Genomic DNA, 19,446 nt, shown 5'->3' on the forward strand with positions numbered 1-19,446 from the left:
TTCGGCCGAACTCGTTTTGACCGAACCCGGCAGGAGACAGTCACTGTGCAGGGTGCTGAAAGAGTTAAACTGGTTCAGCACCCTGGACAGTGACTTCCGATCCCAATATACATGAACGAGTAAAAAAAAAAAAAGTTCTGACTTACCGATAACTCCCGGCTTCTTCCTCCAGTCTGACCTCCCGGGATGACAATTCAGTCCAAGTGACAGCTGCAGCCAATCACAAGCCAAGCACAGGCTGCAGCGGTCACATGGACTGCTGCGTCATCCAGGGAGGTGGGGCCAGATGTCAAGAGAGGCGCGTCACCAAGGACGCGTCACCAAGGCAACAGCCGGGAAGTTCTCGGTAAGTACGAACCTCTTTTTTTTTAAACAGGTTACTTGATATGGTGATCGGAATGCACTGTCGAGGGTGCTGAAAGAGTTACTGTCGATCAGTTAACTCTTTCAGCACCATGGACAGTGACTGACGTCGACGAGCCTCATCTCTAGGATGGCGGCTGCGCAAAAATCACGCAGCCGTGCATCATACACGGATGACACACGGAGCTGTCAAGTGCCTTTTGCGCACGCAAAACGCTGCGGTTTTTGTGCGCGCAAAACGCACACGCTCGTGTAAATGAGGCCTAAAGAAAACACTTTATTTTCTTCATAAACCTTTCCATTTTCAGCTGGTAATAGATGAGCAAGTTGGGCTTTCTTAATCAGACAGTTCTTTTCACTACAGGTTTCCTATTGCAAAAAGACAGGGCGGGGGGGGGGGGACGGGGACGACTCCTGTTCCACCTTATAATCTTATATACCTTACGTAGTTGCCTTGTAATAAAAAAATTAGGTCTCATCTTGGGTTTGTGTAATTGGGGGATTGCTAATCTCCAGTGACACAGTTGTTTTTTCAGTACTGAGGCAAGCTAGGATCAAGATGAGATTTCTGTATTTTCTGCTATTAGTGTTTTTTTAATCGATGTAGAGTCCAAAGCTTACTACTTTGTCTGACTTCTATGTCTGAAAGGGCTGAATCAGGCCGGTCTGTTTCACAGAACTAGCTAGAAAGATCTGTGCGGCTGGTGAGCATGCATTTGGTGCTTTTTGCTGGCTTCTACTTGTATTGCTAATTACATATAGACTGAAAAAGAATCAAACTGGCCTTCTAAAGTATATTCACATTTTGGACGTATTTTTTCTATGTTTTTATGTAAAAACTGATTTAAAAAAAAAAAGAATTAAAAATGAAACACCAAAAGGGTTAAGAAACTTTCTAAATGCTGTTCCGAATACTTTGAGGGGTTTTTAAAATGGGGTGTTTTATAGGGGGTTTCTAATATATAAGGCCCTCAAAGCCACTTCAGAACTGAACTAGTCCATGAAAAAATAACCTTTCGAAATTTTATTGAAAATGTGAGAAATTGCAGCTAAAGTTCTATGCCTTGTAACGTCCTGGAAAAATAAAAGAATGTTTAAAAACCAATGCCAACATAAAGTAGACATATGGAAAATGTTAACTAGTAACTTTTTAGTGTGGTATTACTATCTGTTTTACAAGTAGATACATTGAAATTGAAAAAAATGCTAATTTTGGCAAATTTTCTCTAAATTTTGGTATTTTTCACAAATAATCACTGAATGTATTGACCACATTTTACCACTAGCTTAAAGTACAATGTGTCAAGAGAAAATAATCTCAGAATGCTTGAAAAAATAAAAGCATTCCAAAGTTATTATCAGGTAAATTGACACGTCATATTTGAAAAAAAAAAATGGCCTGGTCCGTTAAACAAGCTGTGTCCTTAACCCCTTCAAGCATTTTCATGTACAGTTACGTGATGGGAACTGGTGTTTTAACGCAATTCCACGTAACTGTACGTGAAGGAGATGGAGCTGGCTCAGGAGCTGAGCCAGCGACATCACCGCCGGGTGACAGCTGTATGTTACAGCTGGCACACTAAGGTATCGGCCATGACCGGAGCTAGCCTCCGATTCGACAGATTAACCCCTCACATGCTGCGTTCAATAGAGATCGCAGCATGTGAGGAGTTTATAGCCACCGGCACACCAGCAACGTGATCGCCGGGTTGCCGGTGGTTACAAAGGCGATCGGAGGCCTAATACTTACCTCCCGATCTGCCAGCAACTAAATCCTCCTATGCCCCGTTGTCAGCGGGGCCCAAAAGGCTTCCGGCACAGAAGCTGAGCCGGCATCATCAGCAGTGGGTGTCCGCTGTATGTTACAGCGGACATCCCACTGTAACGGCAGGTACCAGAGCTAGATCTGATTCCTGCCATTAACCCCTTCAATGCAGCGATCCAATGCAATCGCTGCATGAAAGTGGTTTGTATGAAATTGGCAGCCTGCCATGCGATGGCAAGGCTGGTGACTGCTACTATGGCAACAGGAGGCCTAACAATGGCTTCCTATCTGCCATTACGGAAGCCGATTAGGCCCCGTCCGGAGGCGGAGCCTGATCGACTTGCTGTCAGTGAATAACTGACAGTTCTAATATATTGCACTACATAGGTAGTGCAATGTATTAGAACATCAAACAAACAGTTGGACCTTCAAGTCCCCTAGAGGGACTAAAGAAAAGTGTAAAAAAAAAAGGTGTAAATAAAGTAAAAATAAAAGTTGTAAAAAATACAATAAAAGTTTCAAGTAATAACATAAAACACAATTGCCCTTTTTCCCTTATCAAGTCATTTATTATTGAAAAAATAATAAAGCCATACATATTTAGTATCTCTGCGACCGTAACGACCTGAACTATAAAAATATTATGTTATTTATTCTGCACAGTGAACGCCGTAAAAAAAAAAACCTAAAAAATACTGAGATAATTGCTATTTTTTGGTCACTTTGTCTTCCAAATATTGAAATAAAAAGTGATCAAAAAGTCGCATGTACCCAAAAATGTTACCTATAAAAACTATAACTCGTCTCGCAAAAAACAAGCCCTCATACAGCTCCGTCGACGAAAAAATTAAAACCGTTACGACTTGGCGACAGAAAAAAATGAATTCTCTTTACAAAAGTTAATTTATTGTGCAAAAAGTTGTAAAACATAAAAAAGTGGCAGAAATTAGGTATCGCCGGAATCGGACTGACCCGCAGAATAAAGGTAACATGTAATTTATAACGCATGGTGAACGCTGTATAAAAAGAACTAAAAAAAATATGCCAGAATTGCTGTTTTTTTGGTCACCTTGCCTCCCAAAAAAAAAAGGATAACAAGTGATCAAAAAGTCACTTGTATCCCAAAATGGTACCAATATAAACAACAGCTCGTCCCGCAAAAAAAAATACAATTCATACCACTACGTCTATGAAAAAATAAAATTAGTTAAGGCTCCAATAAGTCAGGAAAGAAAAAATATGCAGTTGTGCCGACCCGAGGAGAACATTCCTTCTGTTGGCAAATTATCGAGGCCCCTAAAATTAGGGAACCAGGAAGGGGAGGGCCCAAACATATCTGCTGGAAGCGAGGGCACTCGTATTATACCAGGACAACACTTTCCCTGCAAAATTCCCCAAACTGCAAAGATGCAGAGTGTGGACCAAAAGGGGAATAAGGACCATTTATTAGTGCAACACAGGCCTGTGCAGAAAGAATTGTGTCACAGCGTAACAAATATCTATGGATTACTTATACCACTGACTATGCCCCTTATATACTCCGCCCGGCTTACATGTACCCCAACATTATACTGCTTTCTTAATTCCTTATTTCGGGCGATTAGATGATTGCTTCGATGAACCAGCCTTGGTCCACTCTGGAGACATTGAAGTCTTTCTTTTACGCGACCGCTGATCCGACATTGAAGATTCTGGGAACCATTTCTCCCGCAAAATTTCAGCCTCCTTAGGTGTGTTGAGGACGTGAGTGACACTATTTTTGGTAAAAATGAGCTTGACTGGGTATCCCCATTTGTATGATATGTCATGGTCACGTAGCTGTTTAGTAAATGGCGCAAACTCTCTTCTACGATTCAAAGTGGCTGATGACAGATCTGCATACATAGATATACCGACGAAACGTTCAGGAAGTTTTGCGTTTTTTAAGGCAAATTGTAAAATGGATTCTTTCGTCTGGTAAAAGTGGATTTTTGCCAGAACATCCCTTGGTGTCATTTGTGGGAGATGTTTGGGTTTGGGCAGTCTATGCACTCTGTCGATGATTAGATCTCTCTGTTCTGCTTCAGGCAGAATGATGGTAAAGGAATCAGTCAGAAATTCTCTAAGTTGAACAGGTAGAATGGTCTCAGGGATGCCACGAAATCGGATGTTGTTTCTGCAGGAACGATCCTCCAGGTCAGCTAGTTTTACGCCATTATATTTTCGTCTGTTTGATTCTGCGCGTCTACTAAAGTGTTGTATGCAGAAGTAAAATCATCCATCTTACTTTCAAGATTTGATGTTCTGTCCCCTATGTCTTTAATATCTTTAGACAATGAGGTAAATGCAGTGTGGAAGTCTTTTTGTAAAGAACTGCGCAGTTCAGACATCAAGCCCCTCATGCTCTCCAGACTGATAACTGATCCCTACTAATATGCTCACTACACCCCTAGGTGAATACCTTGAGTGGTGTAGTTTCCAAAATGGAAAAACAAATTGTGACCCTGGGTAGTCAGCAGGTGCAATATATATAGTCAAAAGAAGGAATGCCTGCAGGCAAACAGAACCCTTTTCCTGACTACCCAATTTAGGAATAGAAAATAAATTGTTTTTTACATTTTTATTAGGCTACGTATAGCAAGAAACAGACCACATATATGGTTTAAAATTATCACTGCCAAATGCCGATGTGAAGTGGATTCAACAGCTGGCGGAGCCCAGCATGATGTGCAACAGCCAAGGGTAAATGCTGACTGACAGCAGCAGGACAGTCACGAAGCAATGCTATATGGTCCCAGGCTATGCCCGGATACTCAAAGCAGTGTGATCGGCTAAGGCAGGAATTAAAAACAACAATTAGAGCCCCCCCGACATGTTTCGCTACCTAGTAGCGTCCTCAGGGGTACACGGGGCTAATGGCGGCGCGACGAAAAACCACTCCTCTTAAGGAGGTGTAAAGTGACGTACATGGGAGGTGGGCGTGAGGCCAAACCGCCAATAGAGCGGAGCAAAACACAGCAAGCGCCAGACAGAAAGATACAGCCAATAAATGGCAACATATCAAGCAGCCAATAACAGACACCTAGCCGCGCAGGCGCCCAGTAAAGACTGCAGAGACAATGCAGAGTACGGGCGCCTGCGCAGCAGTGCAGATAGGGAACTTAGAATAATGCCGAGTGACAGATCGGCGCAGGCGCCGTAGAAGTCACTTCGGACATAGTGCAGAGCCCAAAGGACCCGACAATGGAATAAGTCAGCGCGGCATCTGAGCCTGCGCAGTGGGGCAATCAGACAGCTTAGGCAAACACTAGGTGGAATGAGGGAGACAGAAAAGGGGACGGTGAAAGCACAGTGAATCTAGACTCAGTGCAGGGAATAGTACACATGTCCCATCATTATAAACCAGTAAGACTGTAGTCAATACTGCAGGAACATCCCAGAGCCAGAAAATGTGCCCAACGCCTCAGGGACATATCAAATTCCACAAGTACCATCAGTGTCCCCCTAAGCTTGGCTCTAAGACCGATATTACCTACCACTGCGGCAAGGACATAAACGTATGTATATATCGCCAGCTGTGGATACAGCCACACACAAAAACCCAAAAATAATAATAATAAAACAAAAAGTATATATTAACAGACATCAAATAATCATAATGGAAGCCGCCATACTAAAAGATGAATATATGGTCAGATGTTAAATTAGTAGATGAAAGAAGTGGAGTATCAATGTAAAACCGCTCCGTTGGGAGAGGACATGACATGGTAAGTGTAAATAGAGACGATCGGACAGGCCAGGGAGCGACATATGAAAAATAAATAAAAATAAATATAAAGAGTAAAAGATAATAAGAAAATTATAAATGTCCACAAAATACGGGAAGAGCGGGGGCAGAAAACCAAATCAATCACAAGAACGCACTGTATGTGAATCCCTCATTAAGCCCCTGGGGGGTCATAGAGCCAAGACGGTGGATCCATCGTGCTTCCTCCTGTAGAAGTTTACAGTCCAAATTACCAGCCCTAGGTCCCAACTTTAGCTGTACAATACCCCAAAATTGAAGCAATTTGGGATTGTCGGAATGAAACCTATGCATGTGTCTGGAGAGAGTGGTGTCTTCCTTGAGGTTGATGGTACTAAGATGTCTAGATACTCTCCTCCTCAATTCCTGCAGAGTCTTGCCCACATATAATTTTGGGCAAGGGCATCTGGCCAGATACACGACCCCGCTACTCTGACAGTTGAGAAATTGTTTTATCTGATAAGACCTCCCGTCCAAAGGGTTAGTAAAACTCTTAACCCTGGGCATCAGGGGGCAGAAGGAACACCTACCACAGGGGTGAAAACCCGTGACAGGTGACTTCAGCCAGGTGGATGAAGTTTTGGAAGGCGTCGTTGAATAATGGCTGTGCACCAAAAGGTCACGTAGATTTTTCCCCCTGCGGTAGGTAATGGCGGGGTTGGCAGGAATGACATCTTTTAGATCAGGGTCAGCAGTAAGGATGGACTAGTGTTTTTTCAAAACAGTAACCACCTGTGAAGAACATACATCGAAGGTGCCAATGCAACGAATAGCATTGGACGATGTTGGCATGGCAGACTCAATACTTCGGACAGAGAGTAGATCAGATCTATGGGACGCCCTAGCCCTGGCATAGGCCCTATGTAGCCATTTTTTGGGGTACCCCCGTGCCCGAAATTTTAGATAGAGTCCATCGCATTCTCTCTGAAAGGATGACTCGTCAGAGCAATTACGTTTGGCTCGCAAATATTGTCCGATGGGTATCCCTCGTTTAAGGGCAGGGGGATGATAGCTATCCCAATGCAGAAAGCTATTGGTGGCTGTGGCTTTACGGAATATGTCAGTTTGGACACCCCCACCAGGGTCCAGAGAGATCTTGAGGTCAAGAAAATCGATAACTCGGTCATTAATTTCATAAGTAAATTTCATACCAATGGTGTTGTTGTTGAGCATAGACATGAAGTCAATAAATGTGTTGGCATCCCCATCCCACAGGATGAGAATGTCATCAATATATCTTCCCCAAAAGGAGATATGTGACGTGAAAAAGAGAAGGTCCTCAGAGAAGACAATGGTGTCTTCCCACCACCCAAGAAAAAGATTCGGGTAGGTAGGTGCACAAACAGTGCCCATGGCTGTGCCTTTTATCTGATGATAGTATTTGGCATCAAAAGTGAAAAAATTATGAGTGAGTAGAAACCGTAATAGTGACAGAACAAAATTATTATGCCGTTGAAATTGGGTGCCTTTTGTGCTCAGAAAATATTTGACTGCTGTGAGACCTAAATCGTGTTGGATATTAGTGTAGAGTGACTCCACGTCTATGCTCGCCAACATAGTGGTAGAAGTGACATTGATCTCCTGGATCCTGGTGACGGTGTCCTTAGTATCCCTAAGGTGGGACGACAAAGCAGAGACAAAGGGGGACAAGATCTGATCAACGTAAAGGCTTATCCCCTGTGTGAGGTTGTCGTTTCCCGACACTATGGGTCTGCCAGGGATAGGGCGTTTATTCTTATGCACCTTTGGTAGTGCATAAAAAGTGGCTAGAGTAGGAGTGGGATTATATAGACGTTTAAATTCGTCCAAGGTGATAAGATCATTACTCTTAGCGTCAGTGAGAAGGTCATATAGCTCTGATAGGTAACTGATGGTAGGGTTACTTCTTAGAGTGACATAGGTTGCATGATCTTCCAATAACCTATGGACCATATCAACATAGTCCATACGGTTCATGATTACAATGTTCCCCCCCTTATCGGAGGGTTTAAGTACTAACTCTGCATTGCCACACAAGTCGTCCAGTGCCAACCTCTCCTCATTATTAAGATTCCCAAATGGAACAGACTCGACACTTCTGACCTTCTTAAGGTCTTTACAGACCATTTTTACAAACACATCAATATGCCCGTACTGGGAAAAGGGGGGAGTAAGCTTGGACTTAGGACGCAACGAAGAAAAAGGACCCACTGCCTCAGTGACTCCAAATTGGTTCTCATGAAGGAGACTCTCAAGAGCCCTCAAAGTATTTTGTTCCTGACGATCTTGGCGAATACCATCCTGTATAGAGCCCCTAAAATGTTTATGTAGGGCCAGTTTTCTGGCAAAAAGGTTGATATCCTTCGCCCATGTAAATTCGTCAAAGGGAGGTGCAGGGGTGTATGAGAGTCCCCTTTGTAGCAAATTCAGCTGATAAGGATTCAGTACATGTGAAGAAAGATTAAATATCTGCATATTATCATTAGGAATTACTGGTGTACTTGGGGTTATTGCTTTTGTCCCCAATGCAGATTGAGTGGACCTAAAAAAGGAAATGTAGTGGAAGATCCCATGGTAGTGTTGGTAGTTCCATTCGTGCCACTCAGGACCACACCTGGGGTGGGCAGCTGGGAATTGCCCACCATTCCCATAGCATTTTGAGCATAAGTAGGAACAGGCATGGACAAGATAGATGATGAATTGGAAACCACAGGTGGACATGGTCTATTTCTACTCAGAAATTCAGTGGAGGGCTGTTTTGGTAGGGTAGGTGTTCTCTTCGAAAAACCAGGTTTATTGTTCCTGACCTTTCGCTTTGTACCCAATCTAGGACTGTCAGTGGTGGATCTAGACAGTTCAGTACCAGAGGTATCTGACTCAGAAAAGTCAGTATACACAGTGGTCCGTTTGGGGGCTGGGACAAAGCGTGTTTTGTACGTGTAAATTTGCCCTATATCAAAATCCCTCCGATCACGGATATATTTGCGGTGTTTACGTTCTTTAATTTCCCCCTGTAGTTTCTCAATATTTTTTTGCAACTTGGCCTCTAGGGCAGCAAATTCAGGACACGACTGAAAAACTTGTATATCCACTATTTCCTTTTCAAGCTGGGCACCAATTTTACTATAACTCTGTTTTTCATACTCCAACAGATAATGGAGCATCCGCAAAGAACACTCCGTGAGGAGGTCCTCCCACCCCTTTGTGAAGGCGGTGTTATCACGGTAAGAATTAGGCGTAATATTGATTCTCAAACCCCTATAGACTATTTTCTGTTGTACATAAGTCTCAAGACTGGCTATCTCCCAGCATGATCGTACAAATTTCTGATAGGTCTTCTGCAAATCCCTGAACGCCGTGTGGACATCAAATTGATGTAAAGGGATATTATCGGTAGAAAAAACATATGCCGCTTCAGCGGATAAAGTCTCTAAGCTAGGTTTCTTAGATAAAAAACCGGCCATACCAGTAGGTGAAAAGAATTATTAATATTAAAGTGTTCCGCAGTGGGAACAGGGTCAGAAAGATAAGGGTAATTAACCCAGCAGTACCAGGACAGAAAAACAAATTGTGACCCTGGGTAGTCAGCAGGTGCAATATATATAGTCAAAAGAAGGAATGCCTGCAGGCAAACAGAACCCTTTTCCTGACTACCCAATTTAGGAATAGAAAATAAATTGTTTTTTACATTTTTATTAGGCTACGGGATGTTCCTGCAGTATTGACTACAGTCTTACTGGTTTATAATGATGGGACATGTGTACTATTCCCTGCACTGAGTCTAGATTCACTGTGCTTTCACCGTCCCCTTTTCTGTCTCCCTCATTCCACCTAGTGTTTGCCTAAGCTGTCTGATTGCCCCACTGCGCAGGCTCAGATGCCGCGCTGACTTATTCCATTGTCGGGTCCTTTGGGCTCTGCACTATGTCCGAAGTGACTTCTACGGCGCCTGCGCCGATCTGTCACTCGGCATTATTCTAAGTTCCCTATCTGCCCTGCTGCGCAGGCGCCCGTACTCTGCATTGTCTCTGCAGTCTTTACTGGGCGCCTGCGCGGCTAGGTGTCTGTTATTGGCTGCTTGATATGTTGCCATTTATTGGCTGTATCTTTCTGTCTGGCGCTTGCTGTGTTTTGCTCCGCTCTATTGGCGGTTTGGCCTCACGCCCACCTCCCATGTACGTCACTTTACACCTCCTTAAGAGGAGTGGTTTTTCGTCGCGCCGCCATTAGCCCCGTGTACCCCTGAGGACGCTACTAGGTAGCGAAACATGTCGGGGGGGCTCTAATTGTTGTTTTTAATTCCTGCCTTAGCCGATCACACTGCTTTGAGTATCCGGGCATAGCCTGGGACCATATAGCATTGCTTCGTGACTGTCCTGCTGCTGTCAGTCAGCATTTACCCTTGGCTGTTGCACATCATGCTGGGCTCCGCCAGCTGTTGAATCCACTTCACATCGGCATTTGGCAGTGATAATTTTAAACCATATATGTGGTCTGTTTCTTGCTATACGTAGCCTAATAAAAATGTAAAAAACAATTTATTTTCTATTCCTAAATTGGGTAGTCAGGAAAAGGGTTCTGTTTGCCTGCAGGCATTCCTTCTTTTGACTAGTTTCCAAAATGGGGTCACTTCTGGGGAGGATCCACTGTTTTGGTCCCACAGGGACTTTGCAAATGCGACATAGCGCCCAGAAACCAATCCAGCAAAATCTGTACTCCAAAAGCCTACTCTGTGCCCAAACAGCAGTTTATGACCACATATGTGGTATTGCCGTACACAGGAGAAATTGCTTTACAAGTGTTGGGGTGATTTTTTTAATTTATTTGTTGAGAAAATGAAAAATTTTCAGTTAAACTACGTCTTATTGAAGAAAAGATTTTTTTTATTTTCACTGCCCAATTCTAATAAAATCTATGAAATACCTGTGGGGTCAAAATGCTCACTACACCCCTAGATGAATTCCTCAAGGGGTGTAGTTTCGTGAATCAAGTCACTTTTGGGGATTTTCCACTGTACTGGTACCTTAGGAGCTTTGCAAATGTGACATGGTGTCAAGAAACCAATCCAGCAAAATCTGTGCTCCAAAACCCAAATGGCGCTCCTTCCCTTCTGATCCTTGCCGTGTGCCCAAACAGCAGTTTATGACCACAAATGGGGTATTGCTTTACAAATGTTGGGGTTCTTTTAATCCTTTATTTGTTGAGAAAATTAAAAATGTTGAGCTAAAGCTACGTCTTCTTGGAAAAAAATGATTTTTTTTAATCTTCACTGCCCAATTCTAATAAAATCTATGAAACCCCTGTGGGGTCAAAATGCTCACTACACCCCTAGATGAATTCTTCAAGGGGTGTAGTTTCCTAAATGGAGCAACTTTCTTGGCGTTTTCACTGTTTTGGTCCCTTAGGGGCTTTGCAAATGCGACGTGGTCTCCGCAAACCATTCTTCCTAAATTTGAGCTCCAAAAGCCAAATGGTGCTCTTTCCCTTCTAAGCCCTGCCGTGTGTCCAAACAGCCATTCATGACCACATGCGGGGTATTGTTTTACTCGGGAGAAATTGCTTTACAAATGTAGTGGTGCATTTTCTCCTTTAGTCCTTGTGGAAATTAGAAAAAAATTGGTAAACCCACATTTTCTTTGAAAGAATGTAGATTTTCATTTTCACGGCCTACTTCCAAAAATTTCTGCAAAAAAATGCTCACTATACCCCTAGATAATTTCCTCAAGGGGTATAGTTTCCAAAATGGGGTCACTTTTGGGGTTTTGACACCGCTAGAGCCTTTCAAACCTGACATGGTGCCTAAAATATTTTCTAATAAAAAGGAGGCCCCAAAATCCTCTAGGTGCTCCTTTGCTTCTGAGGCCTGTGCTTCAGTCCATAAGCGCACTAGGGCCACATGTGGGGTATTTCTAAAAACTGCAGAATCTGGGCAATAAATATTCTGTTGCGTTTCTCTGGTAAAACTTTCTGTTTTACAAAAAAAAAATAGATGAAAAATGAATTTCTGCAACAAAAAAAAAAGAAATTTGAACATTACACGTCTACTTTGCCTTAATTCCTGTGAAACGGCTAAAGTGTTAAGAAACTTTCTAAGTGCTGTTTTGAATACTTTGAGGGGTAATGTTTTTAAAATGGGGTGACTTATCGGGGGTTTCTAATATATAAGGCCCTAAAATCCGCTTCACAACTGAACTGGTCCCTGTAAGAATAGCCTTTTGAAATTTTCTTGAAAAGGTGAGAAATTGCTGCTGAAATTCTAAGCCGTGTAACGTCCTAGAAAAATAAAAGGATGTTCAAAAAACAATGCCAATCTAAAGTAGACATATGGGGGATGTTAATTAGCAACAAGTTTGTGTGGCATTACTATCTGTCTTACAAGCAGATACATTTAAATTGAGAAAAATGCAAATTTATGCAATTTTTCGCTAAATTTTGGTGTTTTTCACAATAAAATACTTAATGTATCGAGCAAATTTAGCAAGTAACATAAAGTCCAATGTGTCATGAGAGAACAATCTCAGAATCGCTTAGATAGGTAAAAGAATTCCGAAGTTATTACCACATAAAGTGAAACATGTCAGATTTGAAAAAATTGCCTGTGTCCTGAAGGCCAAAACAGGCTGCGTCCTTAAGACGTTAAGGGGTTAAAAACTTAACTCGTGACCTGACCGGCCAGCGGTCAGCTCACTCACAGGGTAAGGGGGGTGTGCGCTTCACCAGCGCATTTTAGGCTGTAAGACAAGCCACCTGTTAATGGATTGGCCAGAACTGCTCATGTGAGCAGCTTTGAACAATCCGAGAACAGTGGAAGCATGTCTTAGACTCAGTGTAAAAAGCACTGTGGGGGAACGCAGCAGGTCAGGTAAGTTCTTGTCCATGTTCGGTATTTTGATACTAAGCTGTGCAGCCTTAGAGCTGTCCCTGCATAGTTTACTGTCACAGACCCAGCAGGGCAAGTATGATAATGGTTTTGCTTTTTTACTTTAATGTTACTAATGTTTTTTTGTGTTTTTTTTACAGGTTCAGTCGTTGGACTACGACAGATTCGAGGACTACTTCGATGACTTTCAATAAATTGGTTAACGAAGATTGAGTGGGGGGGGGGTTATTTCAATAAAATATTTTTTCTGTGTATCTGTGTTCTTTTAACTTTATTACTACCGTGTTAGTAATGGTGGCTGTCTGATAGACAGTGTCCATTACTAAGGCGGGGCTTAGTGTTAGCCTGTGAACCATTATTACCCCGGTACCCACGGGCACCATGGGTGCTGGGAAGAGCTAGGTACCATCCAGTACCCGAACATCTGAAGTGATCGTTGGATACTAGGGCGGCCACAGTCTGATATTATTAGGCTGGGAAAGACCAAAAACAATGGGCCTTCCCACCTTGGTAATTCTAGGCTGCTGCTGCTGCTGCTTTATTGTATCTGGCTGGTTATGAAAAATGGGGAGGACCCCACGTTGTATTTTTTTAAAATAAATAATTGAAAAAAACAACATGGCGTCCCCCCATTTTTCATAACCAACTAGATACAATAAAGCTGCTGCAGCCTAGCATTACCAGGGTGGCAAGGGCCATTGTTTTTGGGCTTTCCCAGACTAATAATACCAGCCTGCAGTATTATTATAAAATCTGCAGCATAATACAGTAGCAGCAGAGTGGATGAGATTTGAAAAAATCTCATCCACACGCTGTATAAAAAACCCACCGAGAAAACTTTCATAAATTGACCTGTGGTGAATTTTTTAATCCGCAGCATGTCAATTTATGCTGTGGGATCACAGGTTTTCTGTTGCAGGTTTTTCCTATTGAATTCATTGGGGAGGTAAAACACTAAACAATTAGCATGTGTTGCGATTTTTGCGGAAAAGCTTCGTTAATGGGGGCAACAGCCCTAAAAGTGCCTAGGGCATCACAAATTACAAATATGGCCCTGTGTGTGTGCAATTTGTATGCAGTGTGTATGTGGGTTGTATCTAGTGTAATGTGTGTGGAGTTTGCACAGAATGTAGTGTGGTGTGGGGTGTTTATGGAGTGTGCATGTGCGTGTTACATATGCAGTGCTTGTAGTGTGAGCGTGTGACTGCATGTGTAACTGTATGAGAATGTGTGTATTTGTAAATGCGTTTCTGTATAATTGCATTGGTGTCCTGTGTGTGTGCTGCGCGGCACATTCGCATAAGGAAAAATTTGGGGGAAAAAACTTTGTATTCTGACATGCTACGTCCCGACATACCAAACCCTGACAAGCCACACACTCTGATAAGCCGCATCTCAATCTGTGCGTATAACAAAAGTGTCCCTAGAAAACCTTTTCAAAACATTTGCAACTATGTATAATGTCCATTTTGTATGGAGCCATCAAGGCATTTACCATGACATTTCAAAGAGAGGCTGCAGGCAGGGATGTAATAAAATAACAAAATATGTAATACTAAGGTTGTGTTCACATTAGCGTACGGAAACCGTTTGCAACGAAAGCATTACCATTGAAATCAATGGTAGTGCAAACAGAAGCTATGGTTTACGTTTGCCCAGTGGCGTAACTACCGCCATTGGGCAAACTCGGCGCAGACAGGCGCAATGACCTCACTACATCGTGCCTGCCTGTGCCGAGCCGCTCATGGTAGAGTGATAGCTGGAGCAAGGAGCCGTCAGCTCCTTGCTCCAGCACTCAGGAGATGGGACTTGCGCAGTCAGCGCTGTGTGGCTGAAGGGGCCCTGTCGGCCCCCCAGGCTTAGGGGCCCGGTCACAATTGCGACCGTTGTGATCCCTATAGCTTCGCCACTGTTAGAATAGCCTATGGCAGAGCAGGGAGATACCTCCCTGCTCTGTCATAGTGTTCAATAGCATCTGCGTCCGAAGAACGCCAATACTATTGAATGTGGCGTCGCTACCGCTGTAGCAGCCATAGCAGCTGCTACAGGACCTGCTCATGAGGGTGGGCCCTGTCGCCAGCGGACATGGGCCCCCCCATGCCCGGAGGCGCGGCTGTGGCTGCTACAGCGGTAGCGACGCCACATTCAATAGTGTCTGCGTCTTTCGGACGCAAATGCTATTGAACGCTATGATATAGCAAGGAGGTATCTCCCTGCTCTGCCATAGACTACTATAACAGTGGCATAGCTTTAGGGATTGCAATGGTCACAACTGCGACCGGGCCTCTAAGCCTGGTGGGCCGACAGGGCCCTCATAGCCACATAGTGCTGACCGCGCTGGTCCGTCTTCTTGAGAGCTGGATAAAGGAGATTACGGCTCGTTGCTCCAGCATTCACTCTGCCGTGAGCGACTCGGTGCATGCAGGCATGATGTAGTGACGTCATCGTGTCTGTCTTCACCGAGTCACTCAGAGCACAGACTGGAGAAGGATCTGCCACCCGTCGTGGGAACGGCGATAGGTAAGTAATTATGTTATTATTTTAGGCACTATGGGGCATTATACTGGGTAGGGAAGGGGGCTTATATGGTGGCAGCTATAAGAGCATTTTACTTTACGAGGGGCATTATACTGTATGGGCGGCATTATACTGTGGGGACAGCTATGGGGCCATTATACTGTATGGAGAGCATTATACTGTGGGGACAGCTATGGATGGCATTATACTGTGGGGGTAGCTTTGGGGGGTATTATACTGTATGGGGGCATTATACTGTGGGGACAGCTATGGGGCATTATACTGTATGGGGGCATTATACTGTGGGGGCAGCTATGGGGGGAATTATATTGTGGGGGCAGCTATGGGGGGCATTATATTGTGGGGACAGCTATGGGGGCATTATACTGTGTGGGGGCATCTATGGGGTGCATTATACTGTGGGGACAGCTATGGGGGCATTATACTGTGGGGACAGCTATTCGGGGCAATATACTGTGGGGTCAGCTATGGGAGGCATCATACTGTGTGGGGGCAGCTATGGGAGGTATTATACTGTGTGGGGGCAGGTATGGGGGGCATTATATTATGTGGGGTATTACAATGTGTGGGGCAGCTATGGAGAGCATTATACTGTGTGGGGGCAGCTCTGGGGGCATTATACTGTGTGGGGAAACTATGGGGGTATTATGCTGCATGGGGGCAACTATGGGGCATTATGCTGTATGGGGAAATTTGTTTGGGCATTGTACTGCACAGGGGCATCTGTGTGGGCATTATACTGCATGGAAGACTGTATGGGGCAGCTATGAAGACATTGTACTGTATGGGGCAGCTATGGTGCATTATACTGAATGGAGGCAGCTAAGGGACATTATACTGTATGGGGGCACCTGTATGGGCATTATACTGTATGGGGCATCTATGTGGGCATTATACTCTATGGGGCATCTGTGTGGGTATTATACTCTATGCGGCATCTGTGTGGGCATTATACTGTATGGTGGCAGCTATGGCAACATTATACTGTGTGGGGGCACTATGGGAGCATGATACTGTGTGGGCTGAACCGGGTGTGTATGGGCGGGATTAGAGGCGTAGCTTAAAAGAAAAAAAATTGCCACTGCGCGCCGCATAGATTATCCCTCTTTGTTATACTTAAAAGTACTGCACTGTCTACGGGGGGGGGGGGGGGTCGCTGTATAGCACTGTCTACAGGAGGGGGCTTGTTTGGCACTATTTACAGGGGGGAACTATCTTCAAGGGCGGGCTGTGTGTGGCACCCAGGGGAGGAGGGCCCAGTCAAAAGCTTGCTATGGTGTCCAGTGTTTCCTAGTTAAGTGATTGCTTGGACTGAGCTGTAGTCTTATACACACAGCCAGCAGATCAAGTGTTAACAATGTGTGGCTCATGCTATTAACGTGGACCAATCAGAGTGTTCCTTTTACCTCAACGAGCACAACTATTGGATTGCTTTAAGGCTTGTCTAAGTTTGGCAGATGGTTGCCCTAGCCCAATCTGAGAGAGTGGTGTAAAGAATGGCGTTGTCACGGCACGGGGCGTGGACCCACTGGGCCGTACCGCGTAGCGGGATAGCAGCTAGCCAAACAGGTACAGTACAAAGTCTATAGTACAGAAAGGGTACCTGAGGCAATGTAGACAGTAGTGGTGTTTCAGGATGAAGATAAGGCTCCGGCAGTAGACGGACACCCGGCAGGGTGTGATACAGTATGTACAGTGGAAGACACAACTCGACTTCAACTCTAGATGGCACAGAGCTACGGTAGCACGGGATACAGGTACAAGCAGCAGGAACGGGTAACACTGGGAACTGGAAATCTCTAGGAGACCATTTTCAAGGCAAACTTTAGGTACACAACAACACTCTGGCAATGATCAAGAGGGCAAAGCCCTTTTTATAGTCCAGAAGCATTCTGGACTTGATTGCAGGTTTCCTGCAATTGTGCGCACCCTGCGGGAGACAGTCTCTGGACCAGGAAGTGAGTGCCGGCGTCTCTCAGAAGGGAGATTCCGCCGAGAACTCACATGTCCATGGCCGCGGCCGTCAGAGGGTAAGTCAGAACGATGGGCTGCGGCCATAGATGTTACAATATATCCCCTCTTACACCCCCTCTTCTTGGGGCCAGAGCGGTAGAGAAACTTCTTCACGAGGACAGGAGCATCGATGTTCTCCTCTGGCTCCCAAGACCTCTCTTCTGGACCAAATCCCCTCCAATCCACCAAATAAAACGTCCTTCCTCCCACTTTCTTGGTGGCCAGGATCTCCCTTACTTCAAAAGTCCCTGAAAAGACACCAGGAGCCACTGCGGAACTAGGAGCCTTGGAGTAGCAGTTCAGGACCATGGGCTTCAGCAGGAAGACATTGACGGAGTTAGGGATCTTGAGGGTAGGAGGCAGCCGAAGCTTGTAAGGCACAGGATTAGTTTGGAGCAGAATCTCAAAGGGTCTGAGGAACCTGGGAGCAAACTTCCAAAATGGCACCCTCAGCCGGATATTCCTGGAAGACAGCCAGACTGTCGTACCTGGAAGAAACTGAGGAGGCTCTCGTCTTCTAGTGTCTGCCTTTGTCTTCATGCGGTCCACCGCCAGCAGAATAGAAATTCGGGTCTGTTGCCATATCTGCAGAAAGTCCCTGAAGGTAGAGTTAGCTGCAGGCACCTGGGACATGGTAGAGACAGGAAGAGGTATTTGAGGATGTTGGCCGTAAATGATGAAGAACAGACTGGAGGTGGTGAATTCACTAGTATGGTTATTATCGGATAACTCAGCCAACGGGAGCAGCTGCACCCAGTCATCATGCCACCTGGAGACAAAGTGCCACAGATAGTTCTCCGTAATCTGGTTAACCCTCTCGACTTGACCATAGGACTTGAGATGGTAGGCCGAGAAGTACAACTTTACACCAAGGAGACTGCAGAGTGCTCTCCAGAACTTCGAGGTGAACTGGATCCCTCGATCCGAGACAATATGCAGAGGCAAGCCGTGCAGACGGAAGATGTGTTGAACGAAGAGATCGGCTAGGCCATCTTGGAAAACCGATCCACCACCACCCAGATCACACTGCATCCAGCAGAGAGAGGCAGATCAGTAACAAAGTCCATTGCAATATGTTACATGGGGACACCGGCAGCGGTTGGAGCAGACCAGCCGGTCTGGAGTGGGCAACTTTATTTGCATACCGTACAGGAGGAGACAAAGTCCATGACGTCTTTGGGCAGTGTGGGCCACCAGAACTGACGGGCAATTAGGTCTCATGTCTTATAGGCACCCGAGTGACCTGCCAGCTCGGAACTGTGACCCGAACTGTGTCTGCCAGACGCACAAAAGTCCTTCCCGGAGGAACGTCTCCAACTTGCAGAGGGTTGACAGAGAAGATGCAGGAAGGATCAATAATATTCTGTGGGGACTCCACAGTGTCCTCTGTCTCAAAGGCATCGGCCCTCACATTCTTGTCGGCAGGTCGGTAGTGGAGTTCGAACCGGAACCGAGCAAAGAACAGTGACCACCTGGCTTGACGAGGATTCAGCCGTTGAGCCGTCTGAACATAGGCCAGGATAGAATGAGCTGCACCTTCTAGTAGGTGTCTCCACTCCTGCAGGGCCAGCAGCTCCAGATCCCCAATCGAGTAGTTGCGCTCTGCGGAAGAAAACAGCTTAGAATAGTAGCCACATACCACAGTCTTGCCTTTCGAACCTCTCTGGAACAAAAGTGCACCAGCACCCACAGAGGAGGCATCCACCTCTAAGGAAAACTGTAGGGATACATCAGGGTGATGAGAATAGAGGGTGACGTGAAGGCCTTTTGTAAGCTTTTGAACGCGGCTTCTGCTTCTGGAGTCCACACCTTGGCATTCATGCCCTTTTTGGTGAGGGTAGAGATAGGAGCTGTCAATGAAGAGAAGTTGGGGATGAACAACCGGTAGAAGTTGGCGAATCCCAGTTGTATGGCCCTTAAACATTGGGGGCGTGGCCATTCCAGGACAGCCTTTACCTTCTCAGGGTCCATTTTGAGACCCTAATCGGAGATAATATAGCCCAGGAAGGGTAGAGACTTTTTTCAAACACGCACTTCTCCAGCTTGGTATAAAAATGATTCTCCCTTAATCGAAGCAACACCTGGCAGACATGACTCTGATGAGTTACAAGTTCTGGGGAAAAA

The 19,446-nt window shown here is 45.0% G+C and overlaps 1 long non-coding RNA gene across 1 annotated transcript in view; it reads left to right on the forward strand.

Annotated features, from left to right (window-relative positions):
- Positions 1–12,993, forward strand: part of LOC142761226 (uncharacterized) — a 154,123-nt gene extending 141,130 nt beyond the window's left edge. The window contains exons 2-3 of the long non-coding RNA XR_012883565.1: positions 9,044–9,115; positions 12,912–12,993. This is a non-coding gene — a long non-coding RNA (uncharacterized LOC142761226). The remainder of the gene's footprint in view (positions 1–9,043; positions 9,116–12,911) is intronic.
- Positions 12,994–19,446: the final 6,453 nt, after the last annotated feature.

This window comes from Rhinoderma darwinii, chromosome 4 (genome assembly GCF_050947455.1).
Source record: "Rhinoderma darwinii isolate aRhiDar2 chromosome 4, aRhiDar2.hap1, whole genome shotgun sequence".
NCBI classification, from domain to species: domain Eukaryota; kingdom Metazoa; phylum Chordata; class Amphibia; order Anura; family Rhinodermatidae; genus Rhinoderma; species Rhinoderma darwinii.